General features: G+C 44.0%; 1 protein-coding gene and 1 pseudogene across 2 annotated transcripts in view; both read left to right on the top strand.

Annotated features, from left to right (window-relative positions):
• Positions 1-1277: 1277 nt before the first annotated feature.
• On the top strand, positions 1278-7362 carry LOC118997950 (peroxisomal membrane protein 11A-like; annotated as a pseudogene).
• Positions 7108-9124, top strand: part of AGTR1 (angiotensin II receptor type 1) — a 47555-nt gene continuing 45538 nt past the window's right edge. For both annotated transcript variants that reach the window (XM_037061858.1, XM_037061859.1), the window contains exon 1: positions 7108-7358. The gene's annotated coding sequence lies outside the window, so the exon portion shown is untranslated. The remainder of the gene's footprint in view (positions 7359-9124) is intronic.

The raw sequence follows: 9124 nt of genomic DNA, 5'->3' as shown, positions 1-9124 counted from the left end.
TGAACAGCATGCAAAAGTGCCTGCTTTTCACTACAAACGACTGCCACTTATTACAGCATCTACAGTGTGCCAGGCACAGGGTCCAGAGCTTTTATGTACACTCTTTTCTTTAACCCTGACAAAGGCTTAGGGAACATGATTATATTACATATTAAAACATCCAACGGAAGAAGGACTTATGGACATAGACAACAGTGTGGTGGTGGTTGGCAGGGAAGAGGTATAAGGAAACTAAATGGTAATAAAAATACAATAAAGAGTAAATGAAAAAATAAAATATCCATATCCAAGGGGTAACGTGCATGCACATGGGGATAACGAGCAGCAAAGCTGGGCTTTAATTTAAACTTAACCATCACTCTCCACAATAATAATGATGCCAATGATTTCTCGGAAATTCTTTCTTCTCATCTGCTTATGTCTGATAATATAACATCCCCGGAAGCAAACCCCACCCTTTTGATAGGTTTCACCCAAAACAGCTGATTCTCCCTAAGAAACCCACAGTCTTCAAAATCATGATCATTTCTAAAACTAAGTTAACATTTAGTCAAGACATGGCTATGATTAATAGTTTATAGCATTAAATTGATTGAAAAATATAAAGCTCTTCTAAATCTTCAGCAATAATCAAAGGAGCATTTCCTAATTTCACTCACAGAGTCTGGAATGAGGTCATCACCCACGTTTCTTCAAAGGCCGCCTCTCTCCCAGTTACAATTGCCAGTGGGACATCTGTGCAAAGCCCTTAAATTAATAAATCTGATCCGCTGCCTCTCATAGCCAGCTCAATACATCTCTGCCTCCCTCACCACACCCCCCACTCCACTTGCTGTTTTAAGTCGCCTCTATTCTGTCTTGACATTGTTTCTTGTCCTAATGTAGTGCAGGTCCTTTTACTTCTGATCTGGTCCACTGTTGTCTTTGCTGCTAGCATCTGTACACTCTGATCTACCCTATGCATCAGGCTCCTCCTCAAAAACCTCAGTCCTTCTTCAGTCACCTAATTAAACTGAAAGCCCTTTACTAATTTCTGAACTCCACGTTCATGCTAGCCCCATCTTTCCTGTTCTTTCTACCACTGTTCTTTCTTACCACTGTGAATGCATAAGCTCTTATGCCAGAGAACCTAGAATCTTGGCTCTGTCCCTTACAAATTATGTAACCTTGAGCAACTTGTTTAACTTCTCTACCTCAGGCTTCTCATATGTAAGTGGGTATAATAATGTACCTATTTATTGATGAGTTTTCTGTGAAAATGAATTAGGTTAATAGATATGAAGAGCTTAATAGATTCTGAAGTACAGTAAGTATTCAATAAGTGATAGCTATTGTTATTATTCACATGCTCTACAAATTTCTTTCAATCTTCCTTCCCATACAAATAATAAATGTTTTGCCAAAGTACTTTTATACATGCTGTTCCCTTGACTCCCAGTTCTAACATTCTATCCATCAAGACCCATCTTAAACAACACTCTGCTAAGATATATGGCTCATATAGGCTCCAAGTCAGTCTTACATCCCATTTGCATTTGTGAGAATTCTTAATGTATGCCAGGCACCCTGTGCATATAACAAGCTCCGGGCCCTGTCCCGAAGCACAATCTAGCGGGCAGAGGGATGCTGTCTCCCTCCTGGGTGAGCACACACAGGGCTCCATGTCTTCCTCAGCTTTGCATTCCCACCATGCCTTGCTATAGAAACCCATGCTTACCATGTATTTGGCTACATTGTAGAAAAGTTGGTATTTTTATTTTGTGCAAATTCAAAAAATGTGTTACTACACGGTAACCCTATCTTAACATTTTGCACAAAGTAGTTTCCAAAATGGCTGTATCATTTTACATTCCTACCAACAATGTCTGAGGGCCCAAATTTCTCCACATCTGCTATTATCTCACTTTTTTATTATAGCTGTCCCAGTAGGTACAAAGTAATATCTCATTTTGATTTTGACTTTTATTTCTTTGATTACTATTAATGTTGAGCATTTTTTCATGTGCTTATTGGCCATTCATCCATCTTCTTTGAAGAAACAGCTATTCAGATCCTCTGTCCATTTTTAAATTAGATTATTTTTGTTTTTATTATTGCCTGAAAAAAGTTCTTTATATACTCTGAATGCCAGTCCTTATCAAGTATATGATTTGCAAATATATTCTTTAATTCTCTGGGTTGTTTCTCTTTTAACTTTGTAAATATTGGCCTTTGGAGCATAAAAGTTTTTAATATTAATGAAGTCTAATTTATCTATTTTATTTGTGTTGCTATAAAAAATAAAATCTGCATGCTGTTTATTTCTGTTTCTTGTCTGATTGCCCTGGCTAGGGCCTCTAATACAATTACAATATTGAATCATGGCAAGGAGAGCTGACGTCTTTGCCTTGTTCCTGATCTTAATGCAGAAACATTGTCTTTCACTATTAAGTGTGATGTTAGTAAGTTTTTCATAGATAATCTCTACAGTTTCTTGAGTGTTTTTATCATGACAGGGCATTGGATTTTTGTCAAATATGTTTTTCTGATTTATTAAGATGATCCTGTGTTTTTTTTGCCTTGGTTCTATTGAAATGGTGTATTACACCGATTGATTTTGGTAAAATAATTTTCCATTCCTACGAAAAATCTCATTTGGTAATTGTATATAATCCTTTTTATATGCAACTGGATTGATTTTCTATCATTTTGTTGAGGGTTTTTATATACATTCATAGGAAATATTTAGCTGTAGTTTTCTTTTCTCCTGAGGGTGACTGATAGCATGACTTGGAAATAATGCTTCTTTTCTTCTTGGAAAGAGTTTATGAACATGCACCCACCCCATGGGCTGAGAGACCCAGCCCCTCTGGTGTCCCAAGGTCCACCCTCCAGCAGGGACCCAGATGCTCCACTGAGGACTCACTACTGAGCAGGAGGTACAAGGTTAGGCAGTGGGTTGGGTGCCATGGAGGCCCTCACCCACTTCACCCACCAGACCCAGTGTCAGGACTGGCACTTCAGAGCCACTCAGCACACATGCATGTTACTTAGATATGTGTTAGAGCCAAAGCTGACCCCCAAAAAGTGGTGATGAAGCTCTAGAAATGGGAGTGTAGTCCGAGCACTGGCCGTTAGGTGATTCAGACTTGGTAATTTGGTATGCGCTGTACAGGCTACTCAGCAAAGCATTCATGCCATGAACCTGGTGATCCACTTATGCCTGACATTTGCCAACCTGAACCTGAGCCCTGGGGTTTTTTCATCGGTGACCATCCTCTGGGTGAGGAGCATAGGGCTGGCCTCTAGCATTTAGAAAAAGAAATAACAAATGTGGTCCACATGCCATTACTTACTATTCTCTCCTGCAGAGCCTGGTGGGGGCATCTGTATGAAATCTCCCTGCGGATGGAACAGGTCACTCAGATTAGGGCAAAGAGGGGGAAGTCACTCTCCCAGAATCATCTGAGGTACAGTGTGGCCAATGAGGAAACAGAATGGCTCCGATTTTTTCTCCTACTTTATTCCAGTGTCTGAGTAGTCATCCTCCCTGCACCTGGATGCAATGAAGAACCTCTGTGATATCCTGAATCTCTTGGACCAGCTGGGGATCTGTAAGTCCACACCTGGCATCATTGGACTTGAAGGCCTTGTGTCCTCCATAGCAGACACCATCACCATGGCCTGACCGCACATGAAGCTGAGGGCTCCGACCTTTTAGTGGAACAGACATTTGTGTTAGGCACAGACCACAGTCATACTGTGCTAAAGACTTGCTCGGGAGAGCATGTAGGGCCTGGTATGTGAGCAGAGGCCAGGCCAAGAATGGAGACAGGGAAAATGTGAAGATTTATATATATGCATTTTGTAGTGCTGGGGTGACTTCTGAATTGCTGAGTATTTTCCTCTCATTTAACATTCACTGAGCTCTCTTATACACGTAAGAGAGCTTAGTGTTTGCTGAATGAATAAAAATTAAAAGAAAAAAATTTTAAAGATTTTATTTATTTTTTATTTTTTTATTTTTAGAGAGAGGGATAGGGAGGGAGAAAACGAAGGAGAGAAACATCAATGAGTGGTCACCTCTCCCGTGGCCCCCATTGGGGACCTGGCCCCTGACTCAGGCATGTGTTCTGACTGGGAATGGAACTGGTGACCCTTTGGTTCATAGCCCACACTGAGCTACACCAGCCAGGATGAAAGAAAAAAAATTTAAAGGCTTATATTAACAAGTGCACAGTAAATACAGAAACTTTTGAGCAGTGTGCCTCACTGTTTTGTATGATTACAGTAGGTCTGATTCACAGAGTTCAGATCCAGTAGAGGCCACTTCCTCCACAGAGGCCACTGCCAGCATCGGGGAGATGGGCCTAAAGCCTCTTTTTAAAAAATATATTTTATTGATTATGCCATTACAGTTTTCCCATTTCCCTCCCCTCATTTCCCTCCACCCTGCACATCCACTCCCCACATCCCCCCTTTAGTTCATGCCCATGTGTCACAGGTTCTTTAGATTCTACATTTCCCATACTATTCTTGTCCTCCCCCTGTCTATTTTCTACCTACCATCTATGCTATTTATTCTCTGTGCTCTTCCCCCTCCCCTGTTGCTAACCTTCCACCTGATCTCCACGTGGCTCCTCTCCTGTTTTAGGTGTCTGCTTAGTTTGCTTTTGTTTTATTGCTCACCCTGACATCACTGCAATCCTGTCCTTCCTCTGTCTGGAAGTGGAATCAGAAACTCATCAGGCACCTTTAGGTATAACTTGTGTCTTTAGTCAATGCAGTGACTAAGCAAAAAATCAGAAGCAAATAGAAAGAACTTGAGGTAAAAATAATGTGGAAGGTCATAATGGGTACCCATAGGTAGCCTGTGAAAGATGAGGAAACTGAAGTTTAAAAACAAGGACCTAGGCACCCCAATGTTCACAGCAGCATTATTTACAATAGCCAAGTGCTGGAAACTGCCTAAGTGCCCATCAGTAAATGAGTGAAACAAAAAACTGTATTACATTTACACAATGGAATACTATGCAGCAGAAAGAAAGAAGGAACTCCTACCCTTTGTGACAGCATAGGTACTGTCCAAAGACTCCCAAAAGAAGGGGAAGGGACAAGTCAAGGAACATGTATAAAGGACCCACGGACAAAGACAATGCGGGGGGGGGGCGTAGGATTGAATGGTGGGTAGGGCAGGGAAGAGTAATGAGGGAAATAGTGGGGACAACTACAATTGAATAATAATAAAAATTTAAAAAAAAAAACACCACTGAGGCCAGAACCTCATTCCTTCGATTCTCAGTCCAGCGTTCCTTCTGTGATATTTCACTGCCTTTTCGGTGCAGTGGGAGCAGAAGACTCTCCAGAATTGCTGTGCAAGAAGCCTTTTTGAGAACCTGTTGATTGGTGCTCTATTTTCTATAAAAATTAAAACTCCATTTAGATGTATCAGCTAGATTGTTTTATGTAAAGCTATATGACAATTTGAGCATTCCCACATTAATTTTGATCAAAATTTGTGCAATCATAACAGCAGAAAATTGTAACCCACCCCACCATTCTTTTGACATCATCTCTCTAAGGGCCAACTCTAACATGTAGCTTATAGATAAACAGTATGTTTGCATAAGAAGCCTAGGAACTAACTTCAAAAGACACAGCTCTAGGAGATACGCTGACCTTCAACTGTGGAGCCAGGACGATGTGAATTTGAGATGATGTGAAGCCAGGATGACTAAACCAGGATGCTGTACACTGGACCGTCACTTGCCTTATGGGAATGGACTGTGCTCAACTGCATGTAGAGAACTTTGCAACCCCCTCCCTTGGTCTCTCTGTTCTGCTCCCCTCTCCCTCCTTGTAAAAACCTCTGCCCCACACCGAGAGGTGGAGATGATCTTTGATATGCGAGTCCCCCATCTTCCCAGGAGATGGGCTCTGTGCCACGAGTCCCATCTTCCAGATGCTGGCATCTGCAAATAAACCACTCTCCTTTACATCAGCACCTGCTTCTCTAGTACTGGCTTTCACAGTGGCCGGCAGCCAGACGTGTTTCTGGTTACACCATTAAGTTTCACCAATACTGTAAATGTAGGAGGGTTGCAATTTTCTATGGTAAATCAGACCTCACATGTGTAGGGTAGTTGGGGAGGTGGAGAGAGCTGTAGGGGCTAGTTTGAAGGGGACATCTCAAGATTGAGTAGAGGCCACTTACTCCTGTTCCTACTTTCCATGTCGTGTGTTGGGTTCTTATTGTGATGGCAGATCCTTTAATTTGAAGGAAGTGAGGCTGACAAACAGGTTGTCAGCCCTACCATTTAAGCTATCTTGTGTATCTGGGTGGAAATGGAAAAGAAGTGTACACTAAATAAATTTCCCATAAATGTGACTGACCTTCTTAAAAGGTAGACTAAGGTCCTTGGGTCTTTATTTTTAAACTGGTCAATCAAGATACAGGATTTGAGAAGGCTATTTTGGGAACTTTAAAAGAAATGAAATCTGTTAGATCAGGGCAAACGAAAAGCTTAAACAACTATTTTTACTTTGTCCAGATCTTCTATTGTAATAGATTAAATGATCTCTAATTAAATTTTCTAGACAAAACGGAAAAAAAGAATTCATGAAGAATTTTGGTCATATTTTATATTTTTAATTTTTATATATGTACACACATATTTTTAATGCACTTCTGATAGCACGGCCAATAGGAAAAATGCCCCCCCTTCACTCTGTAACTCCGAAATAAATCCCTGGGCTGGACCCGTGATCCACACCGGCAATGCCAAAGTTTGAGTTTCAGGAAAGAGATAGAAGTTCCCTAATACAGCCTTGAAGTTTTCGAAGTTTGTTGTTGTTTTAAGTAGAAGAATATTAATCTCGGCCTGAACGGCTGCTCTTATCCCCCCCCCCCCCCATCTCTTCCATTTCTCGACCTTTCCCCCATGCGGATTCTGGGGCAGGTGGGCACGGACCTAAAGGTGACTCTGGGGATAGTGGTGACATTATCCCTCTTCCGTCAGCATCTGGAGAGGAAGGGGGTTGGGCCGAGAGGGTCTCCTGGGGCGGGTTGGAGGAGGAGGGAATGCAAAACAGAGCCTCGCCCCGGGAACCCACAGCGCAGCAACGCCCTACTCTATAAATCCGGAGCTTCCTCATCTCGGAAGACACCAGCGCCGTCACCCAGGCCCCCAAGTGTTGGAGTCAGAGCGTCCAAGCTGGCGCAGGGCTAGCAGCTCCACCCGGCCAGCCCGCGGCGTCGGCGATTGGTGGGTACCGGCCCGACTGACCCAGAGCAGTCCCGACTCCCAGGCGGAGCGCAAAAGCCCCGCACCAGCACCACTGGCTCGCGTCCAGACGTGCGCGCAGAGCCCCAGGCGCGGGTGAGTGGGTGCGGACTGCCGGACAGGCTTGGGGCGGTGGGGCGGGCGTGGTCTGTTTCTTAAGGAGGAGCCCTAAGGGTGGGCGCTGTGCCGGGAGGCTCAAGGACCACGGAGAGCGAGCGTAGTTCGGGTCGGTGCCCACCCGGAGCTGGCCGTGCTTCCCCCCGTATCAGGTGAGGGTCGCATCTAAATTGAGAAGGTAGCATTTGAGCTTGTTTGCCGCGTGACTCCCAAATCTCATTTCGATTCGATCAAACACTTCCAACTACAGGCAAGAAATCTCTAAGTGGGATGAAACCAAGTAAACTTTCTTCCGGAGGCTTTTAGCTAACGCCTGTCTTTTAACCGTGACCTGAGCAGCAGCCAGTACGACTGCCGGGCGTCCATTTATTTCAGTTATGCTAGGTCTCAGGCGAAGATACGAGGATCCGCATAAGCCCCCTCTGCTTCCCAGGCGATGCCCTTAACCTGCTCATCTTCCCTTCCCCTCCCTGCAAACCTTAGCAGTGGGTCCTTGGCACTGACTCCGCCCCGACCTGGGGCAAACTTTCTCACCTTCAGGTGCCCTTTAATTCATCACATTGGAGAAGAGAGAAGCCCGGACATTTCCAAACCTTAATCTCCGCAGCCTCGGCCAGTGCATATTTGTAACAGAGTCAGGATTTTAGAAGCAACTCTCGCTGGCTCCTTCTCTCCCCTCCGCCTCTTTATCTAGCACCCCGTTTTCCAGTTTTCTTAACCTTCCAGTCCGGGTCTGCACAGGGCCAGCTGCTAACGTCTCTGGAAGACCTCAGCAAGTCTTTCCCAAAGTGTCTCCTGCCTCGCTGTCTTTGTGCGGCATTAGACATCTGGCTGTTGAATCCATTTGGGCATCTTTACCAAATCTTGGTTTGCTGATGGCCTCCTAAATATCAAAACCCACTACCTCACTCAGGATCCCTCTCTCGTGGTGAAAGTTTGGGTGCTCTCTCCCCTGGGAGCACTTTGTGGATTTTGGCTGCGTTTATTTCTAGTGTCATTCCAGAAGGAGAAAGGAACAGTGAGAGGGCAAGCAATCTGGCACCTTGCTGTTTCATGTTTTTAACTTTTCAGAACAACTGGTATCTCCTCCTGAAGGAGCCTCATCCCGGACATGCTTCTCTTGGTGGTTATCACCCCCTTAAGGGCCTGGGTTCCCAGACATCTATTCCTCTGAGCATGAACTATAACCCCTCATAAGTGTTCTCTAAAAAAGGAATCACCTGTTTCCCTTGTCTCTTGTAGTGTTTCCTTAGCTCTAATGGCCCCCATGGATAATCCCTCCTCAAGTGTGATGGGTCCCACCACCCTACCTGGCCAGCAGTGCAGGGGCAGCGAAGCCTAGCCAGCAGGGAATACGCTCCCACCTTAATCAGCTGTGTGGTATTTGGATATGAACCCCAAGTCCCTGCCCATAAAGTTCCCTCCAGTGATAAAATTCTTTGATTCCTTTTGTTTCTTAATTATTGCTTGAAAATAAGTCTAAAATAATTAACCTTTCAGCCCATGTTTGGCATTTTAAAAAATTGTCAAAATAACTCTCCTGGTAAATTATCTGCCCTGGACAGTCAGTAGATTTTCCAGAGCTGGCTCCAAGTGTCCATCCCACAACTTAGGGCTACCTGTTCCTATAACCCAACTTGAGACTCGGGGAATGGCCCCAAGCTGCTAAGTCTTGACAGTTGCTCACATTTTCTGATTATTAGTGTTAAGCCTGTTGTCTACTCTGTCTTCCCTTTTTTTGTCCT

Source organism: Sturnira hondurensis, unplaced genomic scaffold (assembly GCF_014824575.4).
Source record: "Sturnira hondurensis isolate 20B ecotype Veracruz unplaced genomic scaffold, ASM1482457v3 Scaffold0013537, whole genome shotgun sequence".
In the NCBI taxonomy this organism is placed as follows: domain Eukaryota; kingdom Metazoa; phylum Chordata; class Mammalia; order Chiroptera; family Phyllostomidae; genus Sturnira; species Sturnira hondurensis.
Note: the sequence above shows the minus strand (reverse complement) of the source record. Positions and strands in the feature narration are given on the sequence as shown.